General features: G+C 48.3%; 1 protein-coding gene and 1 long non-coding RNA gene across 5 annotated transcripts in view; one reads left to right on the forward strand and one right to left on the reverse strand.

Moving 5' to 3' along the window:
* Positions 1 to 1,727: 1,727 nt before the first annotated feature.
* On the reverse strand, positions 1,728 to 4,409 carry LOC137857438 (uncharacterized). The gene is made up of 3 exons (XR_011097089.1): positions 4,303 to 4,409; positions 3,740 to 3,842; positions 1,728 to 3,508 (listed from the first exon to the last, which is right to left on the reverse strand). It is a non-coding gene; the product is annotated as an uncharacterized lncRNA (long non-coding RNA).
* A 211-nt stretch (positions 4,410 to 4,620) lies between these two features.
* RAI2 (retinoic acid induced 2) overlaps positions 4,621 to 16,723 on the forward strand; it is a 32,612-nt gene continuing 20,509 nt past the window's right edge. For 2 of the 4 annotated variants that reach the window (XM_068683911.1, XM_068683901.1), the window contains exon 1: positions 4,621 to 4,805. The gene's annotated coding sequence lies outside the window, so the exon portion shown is untranslated. Of the gene's footprint in view, positions 4,806 to 5,003; positions 5,029 to 10,828; positions 10,854 to 16,723 lie in introns of those variants that run through there. The other 2 variants (XM_068683942.1, XM_068683922.1) reach the window with 2 other exon arrangements.

Raw genomic sequence — 16,723 nt, forward strand, 5'->3', positions numbered from 1 at the left:
TGCAGCTGGCTTCTCCTCTGGCAGCTTGCTCTCCACCAGGTTGCTGCTGGAAAGCTTGTTGGGTCTATTTGACCCACTTGCCTCCTGCCTGGTGCCCTTCTGAGCTGCCTCATTTCCTCCCTGCAAGTGTCACAGAGGCAGCCTGAAACCCATCCATTGTGCTTCCGAGGGCTTCCCACCCATTTTATCTATCATTAAAACTTAATGCAGACTTCCTTTCAGAAAAAAAAAAAAAAAATAAAATAAAATAAAATGGGACAGAGCACTCCTTTTCCTTTAACGATGCTGTCTGATTTTACCAACCATGCCCAGACACTTGGTTTCACAGCTATGAATCAGGAACTCAAATGCCCATACCAAACATGCATGGGAGTTTCCCTGGAACATTGCTCTTTCTTCCTTTCTTTCTTCTTCTTTTTTCTTTCCTGCACAGCAGGAGCGAATAGCATAATAGTGGATATTGGAAATAAACTCTTGAGCAGTGGAAGGGCCATCGTTAGCACTGACAAAAGCAGCTTTTGAGGCTGAGCCAAGATCAAATAAATGAGAACTGGTAGGAGAAGCTGTCGTGTTTATGAACAGTTTATGAATGTGAGGTTCAAGTTACCACTTTTTTTGAATCAATTAACTTTTGTGATCCTCTGTATAGATGGGCCCAAGCTGAGGGTTTCCCTTTGAGTTAAGCAGAGATACCTTTGTCCTGAGCTGTTAATTAATTCTCACTGGGTGGAGCAAGAGGCTTCTCCTCATTTAACTCCAAACTGTTTAATTGCAGTCCTCGCTGCCATTTCCCTCCCCTCTTTCAAAGCACTTCCACGCTCAGACTTCCCTGCTGAAAGCACCTGACATGCCAACCCCACCCCAGGAGGACAGGGACACACTTATCTTCTGAAAACACGGGAGGGAAGATCTGGACTGCTCTTTTCAAAGGGAGATTTGTCACGACACACCTGCCTCCAGAGCCAAAATGCGCACTGACCACAAGGACCCTACTTTCACCTTCATCCATGGAAGAATTTAATTAATCTTTCCATATTGGCAGCTGAACAACATTTCCTGAAGAGAAAAATAAACGTTAATTTCCAGAGGTAATTAACAGGCAGTGAATGAGACTAAAGGGCTTTCATCAAAATTACCAATCAGCTCAGATTTGAAGAGATTCTCTCCTCCTCATTGCTTCTTCATCTCATTCAGCCAGTCCTGCTGAATTAGTGCCTAATAGAGTCTCAGACATATTCATATCCTGTCAAATTCCCATCCTCCCAAGGAACTGTCCCTTTCAAATGGTAATACAGAGGGCGGATGATGTGCTCTCGTTGCTATTTTGGATTTAGCAGCTGGCTGCTTGCTCCAGCGGTAGCTGTGGAAACTTAAATACGGGATGTGCGTGTGGATACGTGTATGTGTAAACACCTACTCTTTTGCAAATTATACCCTGTATCTCGAATGGCATGCTCTTAATAGCTCCTTGCAAGCTAATTCACTTTTTATAGACCACCCCGGCTGCAGGAGGAGAAAGCACAACAGCTTAACAACAGCCAGGGGCAGCTTCTCAGCCCGGGGCTGCGTTTGGCAGCTCTTCCCTCAACACTTGAAGTCTGCTCAGCAGATGACCATGGCCATCATCCGTCCTGGGCACTGGTGGCCCTCACCAAGATGAGTTTAGGGAAGGCTCTTTTCAGGCTATCCTCCCCTTAGCCAGCTGCAGGACAGCTCCGGGGGGTTACTTGTTGCTGCACGGATGGCTCCAGCTCTTCCCAACGCAGCTCAACACACGCCCAGTGGGGTGTCTTGGGCTGGCTGGTCCTGGGATGGGCCTCTGTGGAGAGAAAGTGCAAGTCCTCCCATGTTAACGCAACAGAAATGGTTGCCTCCTTCTGCTTTGTTAAATATGTTGGGTCTCAGCCAATGAACCATGGGGCTTGTAGGGAGATTTCCACCACCACCTTCAGCTTGCCCTAGCCTTATCATCTGGAAATCCTGGGGGATCCCGTAGGGACAACCAGCGAGGAGAAATTTTTATTGAAATCTTTCTGTGTTCCTTACCAGGGCCCGTCTGGAGACAGCACTAGGTGGGCACTGAGCATGACCCCTGTTAACAATATACACTACATGAAAGCTAATAATTCTGGCTAAAGCATATTCAAAATAGGATGCTTGAAGCAAAACTAATGCATTATTCACTGCTTGTTGGGAATACAAGAACACAGAGATAGACATCTGAGCCTTGGGCCTTTTCTGAGATGTACTGTACACTGGCTTAGTGTGCTTATGGCATTACAGTGACTCTCACCACTATAGATTTCTCATTTCTAATATTATTTTAAAATCTTGCCCTGTGATCAAATAAAAACAAAAATGTATGCGTATCCAACTTTGCTTTCAACTGTATACAGTGATGAGAGATGTTCTTAATGTTGTATTCATTTCCTTGTTGTACATCGTGCCTTTCCTGTACCTTTAAATTAAATCAGACAAATATTTGGTGAAAGACATTGGGTGAAAAAGGGCAGAAATTGATGATTTCTTGGTGGGTAACTGAAGACAATCCTGAACAGAATTGTCAGACCAACTTCAGCACAAAACACAGACCCTGCTAGCACGATGCTTCTGAAACAAAGACTGTAAAAGGACAAAACCCACGATATTTTTACATGCTCAAGATGCGTGAATAAAACTCTTTGTAGAGCACTTCAGCAGTCATTGCAACAGCAGCACTGTAGCAAACCAGATTGGGATTCACCTAATTATATGTAGACCGCCTACACTATTGATACCTGACGCTGAACTAACCACCCTCAGGCCATTTTGTGGTCGGCAGAGAAACACAGACACTTGGGGGAGTGATTTATCTCTTCCTAAAGTAGATGTCTAAGAAAGGTCAAATGAATTGCATCCTAAAAGCGCCTAATTCTCTCCACTGACCATAAAGGTTGAAAACAGTGGCTAGCTCAGATGGAAATTAATACATTGTAGGCGTGAAAACCAGTGGGTTGGTGGGAAGATGGGGGATGTTAAAGTGCACCCCTATAGTCCTGTTGGCCAGCAAAAAGGTCTGCAGGATAAAGCCAGAGACCTCTTCCCCAGAGGCAGACTTCCAGGTTTTTCATCAGGTGAGATTTTTTTTCGGCGGAGGTGTTTTGCTGTACATCAGCTGAGATGGTACTGTATGCCCAGACCTGCCCCGTGGTATCGTGTGGGACAGATAGGCGAGCTTATTTTGCAGTTGCCGGCACAGAGAAGAGCCTCGCACGGTTTGGGGCACCAGCAGTTCCAGCAAACAAGCTGGACTTACAGCACTGGTTGCGGAAGCAGCTTGGCTGGATCCCAGTGAGAGTTTGACAAGGTACGTCTTGTCAAAATGGTTTGGAGGCCAAGACTTGGCTCTAGCTGGTCTTGAAGTGAGACTGCACATTGGCTCCAGTAGCAAATCTTTCACTGGGCAAACTCTCTTTATGATTTTAGCAGCATCTCTTGGGGGACTGACGTAGGACCCACCTTTCCCCTGCTGGAAAACAGATTGAACCGTAAAAAGTAGCTTAATTATGTGTATTATTTTTACCCCAAATTCTTGCTTGTCGTTACATTCTCTGTGGTGTATCCCTTTAAAAAGCCACAGACTTACCTGTGATATCCTTGATCAGCAATTAATGCTTTCAGGATAATCAAATTACAGTATGATTCCTAATGAACACTCATACATTTAATTGAAAGGAGAAATAATTGCGAGGAGCATTACCTTAATTCGCTGGTGCTTAATTTCAATATTCTTGAGTTTATATTTTTCATTGCTTGATCCCCAAAACAATGGTTAAGAAGCCAGCACTTTAGTTTCAGATGACCTCAGAAAAAAAGTCAATTTGTAAGTACACAAGGAAAAGCAAAACCCTTTCAGATCCATTATCATGTGCTCTTGTTATAAAGCAATCAGAAAAATAGAGCGACGTCAGGCTGACAATCACTCTCATAGTAGGTACTACGGTCACATTACAAGCAACAAAGCTGAGCTCGGTGATTTGTTATAATGTCACTAAAACCTCTTGATATATTTAGCAAGTGGTAATGGTAAAGGTTATAATTCCTTGGAGGGGCAATAGTGATGAAATAAACCACGGGGGTCAAGTGGATTATGACCTCATGAAAACTCAAATAATGGAGATGGAGCTTTATAAACTTCCTTATAACAGATAATGCCTTACACAATCCCGAAGCTGCTCGGCGCTCAATTCAGACTTGCCACAGGCTCCCTACTGCCTATATATTATCAGAGGAAAACCAAAAATTACTCCCGTCACTACAAACCTTCCTTGCAGCCGCTCTGAATCCCCATTGCACGTATGGCGAGCACCCTTGTTGGGCAGCCTGAGCGCTGGGAGAACAGCAAAGGGGATCAGACCCCACAGGGGACCAGTCCCCTATAGGGGATCAGTCCCCTATAAGGGATCAGACCCTACAGGGGATCAGACCCTAGCCCCGCCCACTCCCTCTTAGCCCCGCCCACTCCCCAATAGCCCCGCCCATTTCAGTCATAACCCCGCCCAGCGCCCCTTTAGCCCCGCCCACCCCCCTCTAGCCCCGCCCCTTTCTCCCCTCCAGCCCCGCCCCGCCCGGCCCGCGGGGGCGCGCGTGGGGACGCGGTGCCGGCGGCCGGGCCGGGCCGGGCCGGGCCGGGCGGGGCTGGCGGAGGCGGAGGCGGAGGCGGGCGGCGGCTGCGCCCTGGCCGCGGCGGCGGCGGCAGCAGCGGGGCCGCGGGGCGCGGAGCCCGGCCGGGGGCTCCCGCAGGCTGCAGCGGCGGCCGGAGGGAGGTAGGTGCGGGGCGATGCGGAGCCCCCGCTTCGTGGCGGCCCCCGGGAGCTGCGGGCGGGCGGGCGGGCGGGCGGCGGCCGCGGGCCCCAGCCCCCAGCATTGTTCCCGGCGGCGCCGCCGCTTTGTGCCGGGCTGCGGGGAGCCCCGGTGCCGGTGACAGCGGGGGGACAGCCCCCGGGGCCGGGCGGGGGAGCGCAGGGCTCGGCCCCCGGCTGCGCGCAGGTATGCTGCGGCCCCGCGGGCAGGCGTTGCTTTTCTCGTTATCATCATAATTAGCGTCATTATTGTAATTGTTATTCTTGCCGTTATGATTTTCCGCGGTGGCCTCGCACGTCATTTACCGCCGGAGCACTGGCAGGGACGGGCTCCTGGCTAATGCGCCGCTGCTCGGAGTGTCCGGGGCGCGCCGGTGGCTCAAAATCAGCGCGATCCCTTATTTTTTTTGCCCTTTTTCCCCATTTTTTTTTATTCCTCCCCTTTTCTGTACATTTGGAAAGCCGCCGCCGCTCCGCCGGCAGCCCCGGTGGCTCCGCTGCGGGCACCGCGCCCGGCGCTGCCCCCATCCCGCACCCTCGCCCCGCTGTCCCCGCGGCCACCGACAGCTCTTTGGTGGCTTCTCCGCCACCAGCTCCAGCAGCCGGACCCCGGCCGAGCCGCCCCAATCGCCTTCACCCCGAGATACGGCTCTGGAGAGGGGGCGACCGCGGGGCGATGCCCCCCGTGAAACCCCCGGGGGGCTGCGGCAGGGAGAGGTGCCCGGGGCTGGTTTTGGCAGGGTGCCGGTGGGTTCCCCCCCCCCCGCCCCCCCCAGGGCACGGAGCAGGTAGCACCGGGAGCCCCCCGGCACCGCTGCCAGCGGCCGTGGAAAGTCGCAGCCCAGCGAGCAGAGGCGAGCCTGCAGCAGCGCGAATTGCGAGGGGGGGGAAATAAATTAAAAAAATAAAAAAATATAAAAATAAAAAAATAAAATGCACCCGCCCGTAACAAAGGCGGCTGGCTGCTCTCCTGCTCCAGGAACTCATTTTGTGCAAAAAAAAATCCGGCTTCTGGTTCTGCCTCTGCCGCGGATCGGCAGCAGGGCTTAGGGAAAGCTTGGAAGTTGCCCTGCCTCCGCTCCCCTCCTCTCTGCCCCCGGCCCACGGGGGCTCGCCTCACCTGGGGGGCACAGCTGGAAGCTGCCCGAGCTGGTGGCAACCAGCGTCAGCAGCCCCTGACCCCATCCTTCCCCTAACCCAGCTGTCCTGAGCTGCTGATGCCACTGCATCGCCACCCTCGTGTCCGTGGGCTGAGTGCCACCAGCTCTGCGGGACAAGGTCAGGCCGTGTCGGCTGAGGTTTGGGGCATCCCCAGCGTGCCAGGGGCCTGGCATGACTTGGCGAGGCAGGTCGTGGCGAGAGGGTGAATCCTAGCAGTGAATCCCAGAAAATGGCACCCCGGGCGGCGCTGCGCAGCCAGCTGTGTGCGAGCCGACAGCGAGCCGAGGTGGGAGGGTGCAGCTCCCTTGGCGTAACAACGGGATGCTTATTTTAGCATGGACGACGGCCAAAGATAAGGAGGGGTTGTCAGCCGGCTGCTCGGAGGACTTGCAACAAAAAAAAAAAAATAAGGCTTTGTAGAAATAGAAATGTTTTCACGTTGGTAGTTTTAAAAAGAAACGCAACAAAAAACAGATAACCTTGCGAGTGATGGGCTCGCCACATCAAGCTGGCAGTACAAGATTTCTCCCATAAAAACCAGGATGATCCTAATTAAGCCCAGACCCCGTGAAGTGACACAGGGCTTTATTTATTTCAGATGTTTCTAGGTCCTAGAGATGGGGCCAAATGTGACGAGTTCGATGTGGCAGAGAGTTTAACCCCAATTACTTCTACATAAATCACGTGATGGTTGCGGTAGCCGAGTACACGTGAGGGGTGCCCCAGAGCTACCGACTCCAAAAAGGTATATACCTGCCTAAAAATTGCCATTTAAAAACCTTTACTGAGTAAAGCACCGCCACCTTCGCTACACCTGAGCCTACCCGTGTGCTGTGGCAGCCCTGCGTGGTCTCTGAGAGCCTCCGAGGCTGGCGGGCGGGCTGGATCTCCACGGGCAGGAGGAGGATGCGTGTGCCCGCAGGCAGCTGAAATGGTGGCTTTGCAGAGCCGGCAGCCGGGGAAAGGGAAGCAAAATGGGAGCTGACAAACGTTCTCCTTGCAGAACTGGGGTGGATAAATGATTTATGGGAGTGCCTGCTTTTTTTATTTTGAGCGGAAGGAGCCGGGTGAGGATGCGTGGTGCCAGCCGCGAATTGCTTTGTTTTGAGGTCGGGCTGTGCTGGGTCACGCCTCCAGAAACGGCATCTACAGAGGGACAGCACAGTAAATATTTTGTAGCTTTGCTCAGATTCCACATACTGTCTCTTGTTTTTGCTTTGTTCAAAGCCCTTCTTCTTAATTGTCCCAGAAGACTCCAGATTTCCAGAAGGAGGCAGCGTTATGAGAAGTCCTAGGCTACAAAGAAGCATCGCTAACCTTTCCCAGGTCTCAGGAATTCCCATTCCTGATTTTTTTCCAGTGTTGTCCAACCTTCCCAGGGCACTAAACAACTCAGTAACTTGGCTGCCTTGCAGAGGAGCTGCTTTGTCAAGTGATGTAGTGCTGCCCATTAGTTGTGGCTTTCTCTTTTTTTTCAGGCGGATCTATCCAGGCTGCCCTGTAATGTACGGCAGCCACGTAGTGGTGCTGTAATGTGGGCAGGGTGAGTTTATGGGATTACATCCGTGGGATTTTGCACGGGATTTTTAGGAAGCGCAAGGTGGGAGCAGTGGAAGGCAGACCAGTGCATGGATGGGTGGCTGGGGGATGCTCTGCTGCTCCATGTTCAAGGGCTGGCATTGAGTGCAAGCAGCTGGAGCCTGCTATTTCTGCTATGTTTTCGTTGGGTAGTTAATAGGGTACATAGATATTTGAAAATGCTTCTCTGAGGCTTTGGATTTGCGGCTGAGTGCTCTCAAGAGGCAGCCCAAGAGCCTGGGACAGGCCTCTTGTCCTTCTCACCCTCCAAAGAACAGCGTCTGTTGGCTTTGAGGAGGAGATTTTGGGGTTTTGCTCCCAGCTCTCTCACAGCAAGCTCAAAGATCTCAAACAAGTCCTCCCAGGACTGACCGTGTCCATGGTCTTTGAGCTGTTACTTGGGGGTGAACCCTGACGGGCCCAAGAGGAGAAAGAAGTTCACCTCTCCACCTCCTGAACCTCGGTGGGGCTGCTGAGGGCAGGCACCCCCTGGACATCCCCACTCAGGTAGTGCAGGCTGGCTTTGGAGAGCACTCTCCCCTCCAGCACCTGTGTTTGCTTCAACCTTTTCATTATGTTTCTGCCTTTATTGTGACATGGAAACAAAGAGGCCGGAGAAACGCGGTGGCTACCAGGAGGGCCAGGAGAACAATGGCTCTCACGTGCTCTGGCAGCCTGTTCCCCACAGCAAAGCCAGGTTGTTTGGAGGAGTGCAGGTCTTGCATTCCAGCGAAAAATAATTCATTAACGGCCAGAGCATAATCGCTTCGCTCCAGAAAGGCGCTCCAGCTGCATTGCACCAACTGTTCTTTTTCAGCCTCTGAATCCTTAATGACAGTAGTAGCTAATTTCTCTTTTCTGTGTTTTTCTAACTGCCGCGTCCTATTTTCTCCGAGTTTATTGAGAAAATAATAGAAGTCATTACAGAGCTACTTGTCACCTTTCAGAGAAGAAAACTTCTCCCTGGTTGAATGGCCAAGTTAGTTATTTGGTGACTGACTGGAACAATAGCAACTTTTTGTAGCTCATCAGTTATTCATCTATGCTTAGTGAGTAAACTAATTAGCTAGAGGAGCATTACCTAACTTACAGTCCGTGAATATCAGAAGATGCTGAATAAAACAGTTGCAAACAGGATAACAATTGCACGTGTGAATGCTGTTGCACACCAGCAAAAAAAGACAGAACACAGGGTCAGGAGTGGCAAAGTGAGAAATGTGTATTCATCATATATATATATATATATATATATATATATATATATATATATATATATATATGTTTAATGTTTGATCATGTTTGAAAGCTTAGGTGACAATACTGCATGAAATGGCCTTTGTTTTATTTTTAAAAAAATAAGGTTGTCCTTAGGTTGAAGGAAAGATACCGAAGAGTGTTGAACTGACTAGTGCAAAAGGTCAGTGAGAAAAGAAATGTGGAAAGCTAAGTAAAATGTATTTTTGTGTATGCATGATGCACATCTTTCTGGTGGCCGGTGATGGATCACTTGCGGCAGAGCTGGATTCGCACAAGGCCATTGCAAAGCAAACAGGAAGGGCAACGCGTTGTTTTTTTTAATCGGGCTTTTCCTAACCAAGCAGTCAGGCATCAGCAGCAGAATAATAGATGTCCTCATCTCTGGCTTCAGTGGTGGGGCTGGAAATGGGAAGGCAGCTCTGTCCTGAAGTGGGGTGGGAAGGGGACTGCTGCCCTGAGCTGCGTCAGGCCTCACCTGGGCTGGGCCTTGCTCTCTGGGCTGAGGGACGCTGAGGGAATGACAGAAGTCAGTAAGAACAAAACAAAACACACATTATTGGTTTGGGTTTTGTTGTTTTAAATCTTGTGCAATTTGCAGGGAAGAATAAGAGAATTACCATGTCTTTCTTGGAAGAATCTTGTTATTTCTTGTGCAACTCTCTTTGGGGTCCTCAAAGAAAGTTATGGCAGGGGCCAAGTCCTATTTAAGATGCCTGATTTTGGGAGTGGAGAAATTTCCACAAGTCTCACGGGAAAGAAGTTGGATCACAGGGCTCCATGAGAAAGATCAACATGGGTCTGCAGCCCTGGAGGGTCTTCTGGTGGGACAGCAAAGGCTACTGTCTACCTAGGGTGGAGCATGTGGTGTGTAGATACGTGTACATGGGCACATAGTTCCACACATACTCGTGTCAGCCTGTCCTAGAAGGACCAAAGGCAGAGAAGGTCCTTGCTGTTGTAGCTTTGAGGTGCTGTTAACTCATCTCCAGTCTGTGGAGGTGGTGTGGATGGGGTTACCTTTCTCTGTTTTGGCACAGGAGGACCTCTATGGTGAGGGTGCATTCACAAGGCCTCTGTCACGGGAGAAAACGAGTTCCCTGAGAACAGCTCCTCTGCACCGGGTGTGCAGGGGGCACTGGACGTGGTGTTCTGTGATAGGGCTGGTGGTGCCAGGCTCGATATCTCATATCTCACCCGGGCATTTCACCTAAGCAGCTGTTCCGCTTAATGAAGACTGCTTGGCCAAGCTCCAGTTGTGCTGGAGCTGAAATGGTCTTGGTAGATGGAACAAAGTGGTGGTGAGGAGCTCAATGAGGGAACACATCAGCCTTTGGTTTGGGTTTGCCATGTAGGTCCTTAATTTATCTCTTTCAGATGCTCAATTAGCAGCTGTGGGTCCTTCCCATATGTGCTTAGCCATGAAGCCATCGCTTGCGTTTTAGGATGCGTTCTGGCTGTCACCGTAACTTCCTGTCTTCTAAAGAGGATCATTAAAATTGATGGCCCTAAGCGCTGTTAAATGCCACAGAAAAGAAAGCGAAAGCAGAGCACGGCTGCGTGCCACGAGCTTCACATTCATAGCGTGCAACGACGGAGCCGACAACGTCCTGGAGAGACTTAGCACGGCCTCCCAGCCCCCATCCAAAAGGCAGCCGACCCCGAAACAGTTCAGTCAGAAGCCCAGGTGAATGTCTTTGATCAGGAACAGGCTCCCGGACATCTTAGCCATGCTGTGGTTGCTGGAGAGGCCGGTCAACACTCCTGCTTCCTGTTTGCTTTCGGGTGGAACTGAAGAGCTCTTGGCTTTGAAGCACAAAGGTCCAAATATTTTAGGACCCCGGTGCTTCTGAAACTGCTTTTCTTGGGGAGAGGTGCCATTGAACTTCAAGGAGCTGAGGCTCTCAAGTGAGCGGCCTCTCCTTTTTGAAAGGAAGGGGGTGTTTCTATTAGAGTTTCCTGTTTGTAACTTTGGCTACAGAATGCGAAGTGGTCGGAGGTGGGAGAGCTACCGTGTAGGTCAGCGTGGTCTTTTTGTCTTTTCATATTTGTGTATGTAGTGCATGTATACAGATTATTTTCATATTTATATTAATTGTTTTGATTTGCGCAACCAAATTTTGCGGTTCTATTTAAGGCTGCTGTTTTAAGGAAGTCTAAGTAAGGTTTCCTGTCAGGAGTGGCTTAGATATAGCTGATCCTGCTGTGGCGCAGGACGATGGCTCAGCCAACTTCTCAAGGCCCTTTTCGGGTCCTTTTCTGTGCTTCTCGGCAGTTATCAAACAAAAGAAATTCATAGTAAGTCGTGCCAGTTATGCTGACATGATTTCGCTATCGCATTTAGCATGGATACTTGTTTGCAAAGGAAATAATAGCTAATTGTGGCATAGTTACCGCTGCTGACTTTGACAAACGTTTCTTAAAATTACAGAGGAAAACAACTGATGCTACATTTTTAGACTAACATCATGATACGGCTATGATTAATTTTTCCAGGAGCTGTGTGGTTTTTATATCTGCTTAAGTGTATTAACATTTTAAAAGGTCAAAGGTAAGCTTTAAAATGGATGCCAAATTAAGATGGATGGCAGGAAAATGACATTTAGTTCTTGTTACCGCATATTGTTTGAATTTGACCAAAGGCAAAAACAAAACAAAGAACAGCCCTCCCCCCTATCCATCCATCCATCCAGACGGACAGACAGACACCCACCACCTGACTTCCCAGCACACCTGCCCCTGGAAAGCCTTATTGGGGTAGGCAAATCCCCACCCTGCCAAAATCAGGAGTTGAACATCTTCATTTCCAGAGAGTTGAAGCACCCATGTGCAAAGTCTCATTTAACTGAAGTGAGTGGGCTCTGAATAAATCTATCTAAAATATTTTTATAGGGAAAAGACAGCTCATGTGAACCATAACCATGCTATCGTTTCCTGCCCTTGCTGTGTCTGAGATGACTGTTTCACCAGGGAAAGGACTGTGCCCTCATGTGTATCCATGCAGTTCCCAGCACATGGAGTCCTTCCAAAAACAAAAACCAGCTTCCAGAGGGAATGGTTTTCAGTGGGACCCACGGGAAGGGACAGCTGACAGCAGGGCAACAAGAAGAGCTGCTCTTCAAACACACCGGTGCTCAGCAGCCTTGATTTTTGGGGAAAAAACTTGATGGAAGGACAGGATCTGATTCATGTCCATCACTTCCACTCTTGCCTTTAAATTAGGATTAGGACCTAGGCTGCAATGCACTGTGTCTTGGGAATTACAACCACTCCAAGGGACCCACTGCCTGTTTTTGTTATTCCCCAAGGCACATTCACTCCCATCACTACGTGGCGCTTGCTAGCCCAAGGTTAGTGGGTTGGAGAAGAGGAAAAAAGGAAACTAAAATGTCTTCCCATCGTTCTTCCCACTGGTGCTGGTAGTTTGTCAGCCAGGCAGCAGCCCCGGCGGGTGCTGCCTCAGCCCTGCATGCTGTCCTGGAGAGATGTGGCAGAGGTTAGGTGAAGGAACAGTCAAATCCCCTTCTCCTCCCTTCCCCCTCACCTTTTTTTTTTTTTTTACCCTCCCAAATTGTAAGTATTCCTAAGCATCTGTGTCAGGGTGCTGAAAATGTTTGTCCAAGATTCTGGCCCAAAGAAAGTAAATAAAAAGGGGAAAAAATGTAAAATGTTCAAGTGCTTTGTTCCAGTGTGAAAATGTATTTTCATTTCAAGCTGAATTGATTCCTTCAAGGCCTTGCTACCCTCTGAGTGGAGCAAACAAAACACTTTTATTTTGTCATTTTACCAAGAAAAAAAAAATAGTTCTTCGATTGCTCAACTCAAGCATTTCTTTTTATTTTTTTTTTTTCTCAGCCAGCCTGGCCACCGTAGCAAACAATTTCATTATTTGCATAGCTCTAATTGCAGTGATTAAACAAACACAGCAAATGCTGACCCTTCACAGAGCCTCATCACAACCCCACGGCCGACTTAGCCTGTATTTTTTTTTTTATCAGAGAAGGAGATTGGAATGGTTTTGTGTTAGACTGAAAAGAAATTGCCAATGTTATTTTATTTTTTTTTTAATCCAAACTGTTACACTGTCGTTTTAGAGCAAGAATAATTTCACCCAATCTCTTGCTAGCAGATTCAGGGATATCACCACAGCGTGAACCTGATACAGTTTAAAAGAAATCAGGTTTCAAATATCTTGTTCATGTGTTACTCCCAAGCTGCAGCCTTTGATGCTGCTATTAGAATAATGCATAGGATTGATATTCTGCTGGCAATACTGATGTTAACACGAAGTGCTCAGAAACAGACATACCCGCTTTTATTTTTCATTGTGAAGATGTCAGGTACCCTAATACGGGGTTAAGTAAAATCTTATCTGGCTGCAGTTCCATCAAACAGGAGCAAACAAATTTTTGGACATTTTTTAATGACATTTATTTATAGCAGGTAGAGCACAGGCGGCTGCTATTTCTCAGCATGCTGGAAGAATGTTCTCCAGATGGTGCTTACTGTTTATGCTTTTATTCAGTTCACTTGAACACAGCAGCACTCTACACAAAACATGGAAAATTGGAAAATAAAAACAATTATGTTTTTACAAAGTGCCATGTTATTTGCTGAAATGTCTTATTTGACTGATGAGAGATGCTTCAGGGCAGCACGGGGGATCACGCCTTTCACACAAACACTCCCCCACATCGCCACGTGGGTAACAGGCTTGAGGGGGAGCCACCGTTCTCCCCCCAAAAGGTGCGGTTTGGCATGGCCCTGTATTTGTGCCTCTCCTGCCTCCCCTTCCCGCGGGGAGGTGAGTGAATTTAGGAAAGGGATTGTCACGGCACTGTTTCGGTTGCGTTTGGGTGGAGAGAGGTGAGACAAAGCCATCTCTGAGCCCTGGTTGTGCCACCATTTCCATTGGCTTCCAATCTCTGCAAAAAATAAAGTACCAAGGCCTTTGTTGGTTCAGATGAAAGCAATAGCAAAACTCAAGACTGATATCCAAAAGGACCAGCGTGGTCCATGACTTCTGCTTGTTAGCGTGGTGAAAACACATATCCACGTACCATCCCGTGGGGGGCATGCTCTCGTGGTCTTTGTTACATGGCTCCTACAGGGTTGCTCCCACAACATTTTTAGACTGGAAGCTGGAAATGAAAGAACCTGGAATCTTTTTTTTTTTTTTTCCTTAATAATACTTGGAATGGTTTTCGGTTTCAACCGTATCCCGTTTAAACTTTCGATTTGGACACAATTATTATTTCTTTGTAAATACAAGCCTTCAGGTTCCTTCAAAATACAGTCTGAAGCCAGCAATACTTTTAGTGAAATTGGACTTCGAGAAATGAATGTGTAAGCTGTTGTTCAACCGGTTTTCGGGATTTCTTAGCTTAATGGTGGGGCAGTGCTGCACCATACTTCGATTTCTCTCTTGCCTGTTACCCAAGAGACAGCCCTTTTCCAACCTGAATTCTTGCTACATCAGCTACATGCTGTTTATCTTCCCTTGCTCCCTTGGCAGTTATTATTTCTTAATGTGTTAATTGTAGTTCCTGGACCCCAGTGTGTGAGCATGTGTAATGCTCGCTGTAATGATGTGGACGCGTTCTCTAGTTCCTGGAATTGCAGAGAGAAAATGTTATATACGTCCTGGGCACAGGGCATCCAGTAAGGGAAACCAATTACAAGAATTCAAATAGCATAAAAAGAATAAAATGGGTAATTGGGAGGAGTACGCGTTGGGTCTTTCTTTTTTTTTGTTGCTTATTCAATTATGATTCCTCCTAGTGCTCTTGCTTTGTGTGATATATATTTTTTTTAATTAAAACTTGAATTATGTCACTTGCTTTCCACCTTTTAACAATATTTCACTGTAAATTCATTCCTAATAGCAAGTAGTCAGGGGTAAGGAATGGCTTTGCTGAACGATGGGGACTGTTAATTATTAAAAAGAAACCTATGGATTTAAAACAAATTAGAACTCATTAAACCTAGGTCTGCTTCCACAGAGACCAGCTGACATGAAAAAGCACATCCACAGGCACGGAAAATCTCACTTTTGAGCTGACGCCTCCCTGGTGGAGGTGTGCCTGTGCTGGCAGGGGGTCTGTTTGCTATTTTGGCTCATGTCAGAGATCCCGATCTCTGACCTCAGTTCACAACCTATGGCTCTCCAGCGTCGTTCCCGTTTTCCTTCCAGCCCTCCTGTTAGGCTCAGGGCCACCCAAGGCCATGCACGGAGCAGCCCCGTCTCGCTCCTGGAGGTGCTACTGGCCACCAGCATCTGCAGCCGCTTGGGCTGGGTGGGTGGGTGACCTGGGCCCTGAGCTGTCCAGGCTGGACTGGCTGCTCTGGGTTTAGCAAAAGAGGAAGCACAGGAAAGCTCCTTTTTCTTTATTTCTTTCTTTTTGAGAGGAGGGAGATGTTTGACTTCTGCCATGAGGCACTCTTGCCATGACCATGCCAACAGCCTTTGTAGGCTAGATCTACTTACTCATGTTTAGATGGGGTGGGGTGGGGTGGGTTGGATTGGGTTGGATTCTTCTGTTCTGTTTTTTTGTTTGCTATCCAAATTTGGCTGTGACCCTTAAGTTGTTTGTTCTTAGAGGCTTTCTGTGAGACCCTATAGAAAATCCCATGAGTTGAGGTGGTTGTGGGACACCATGTACATGTATAACTACAGAATGTTTTAACTTAATTTTCTGAAATTTTTAAAGGGAATGGGTGAGTGTGTCCACAGGAAAATTCTAATAAGGAGAGCAAGAGGTGGCCTGTGATGAGCATTTGGGAATTTAATTTTACATTCATGGGCATATGGAGTTTGCACCCCAGGATTTGCTGTCTTGCCGAGACACCCCCCAGCTTGTCTCTAGTGTTACTGGGAGTGACACGCTCACATCGGGAGAAGCAGCACCCATCCTGCTGGCTAGAAATCAGCAATAACATTTTGACATCTGCGCAACAGTTTAAAATGAATTATTCAGCACATAGATCGTGCTGGTGGAGCAGCCAGCACATCTCTGCCCATTTACTACTGTCAGTCCTTGGTGGAGATATCACTGGTGCCAGTGGGAAGGGAGCACATGGGCTGGGGGTAGATTTTGGCCCGTAGCCTGGAACAGCATTTGACAGCACCCCTGCAGAATATGATAGGGATAATCTCCTTCACCACCAGCAAAGACCTGGAGACAGTGCCGGTCTGCTGCTTCTCGTGGAGTAATTTAAAAAAGTGATGGAAAAAAGGCCTTAAAAAATAAATCATTGGTAGTTTGGGCTGCTCAAGTTAAGCTTTAGAGAGTGAAACCTGCGTGTCAATGTGGTGAAATGTTACATTTCACCACAAAAAGTGCCTTTGGTGTGTCTCCCCAGAGACACCGAGCATCTTGTGCCCACGGGGAGCAGGCCCCGAGCATGGCCCAGCAGCAGGCCCGGGCCGGCCCCCCACTTCTCCCCAGTCAGAAATGAAGTGCTAATTCCTCTCAGCAAGGAAAATTCATGAGATTCACAGCATAACAGCGTCTCATTTGGAAAAACGAGCCAAACTGCTACAAGAACACGCTTTGGGGACCTGCAGGTGGGGGGCTGTGAGCAAGCACAGGTCAGCTGAGCAGCAGCCCAGAGCAGGTCTGCTCAAGGCGGGCGTTCAGGAGAGGAGGTGGGCATTTAGCTTGGACCTTGCTTGCTAATTCAACACAGTCCTCTGAATTAAAGCAGTGTGTGTGTGTTGTGAGAGCCTGTCATCTGTTATTTCACACGATGCCTGTTCCCTGTAGCTGCATTTTAAATATAAATGCAGAACGCAGGATGAAAGCGTTCATTGCTGTGGGTTATTGGCATTTCATCGCCTTCCCTTAAGGACTATGCTGTAGCTGCCCACTGATAATTTATTCAGTAGG

Source organism: Anas acuta, chromosome 1, assembly GCF_963932015.1.
Source record: "Anas acuta chromosome 1, bAnaAcu1.1, whole genome shotgun sequence".
In the NCBI taxonomy this organism is placed as follows: Eukaryota; Metazoa; Chordata; class Aves; order Anseriformes; family Anatidae; genus Anas; species Anas acuta.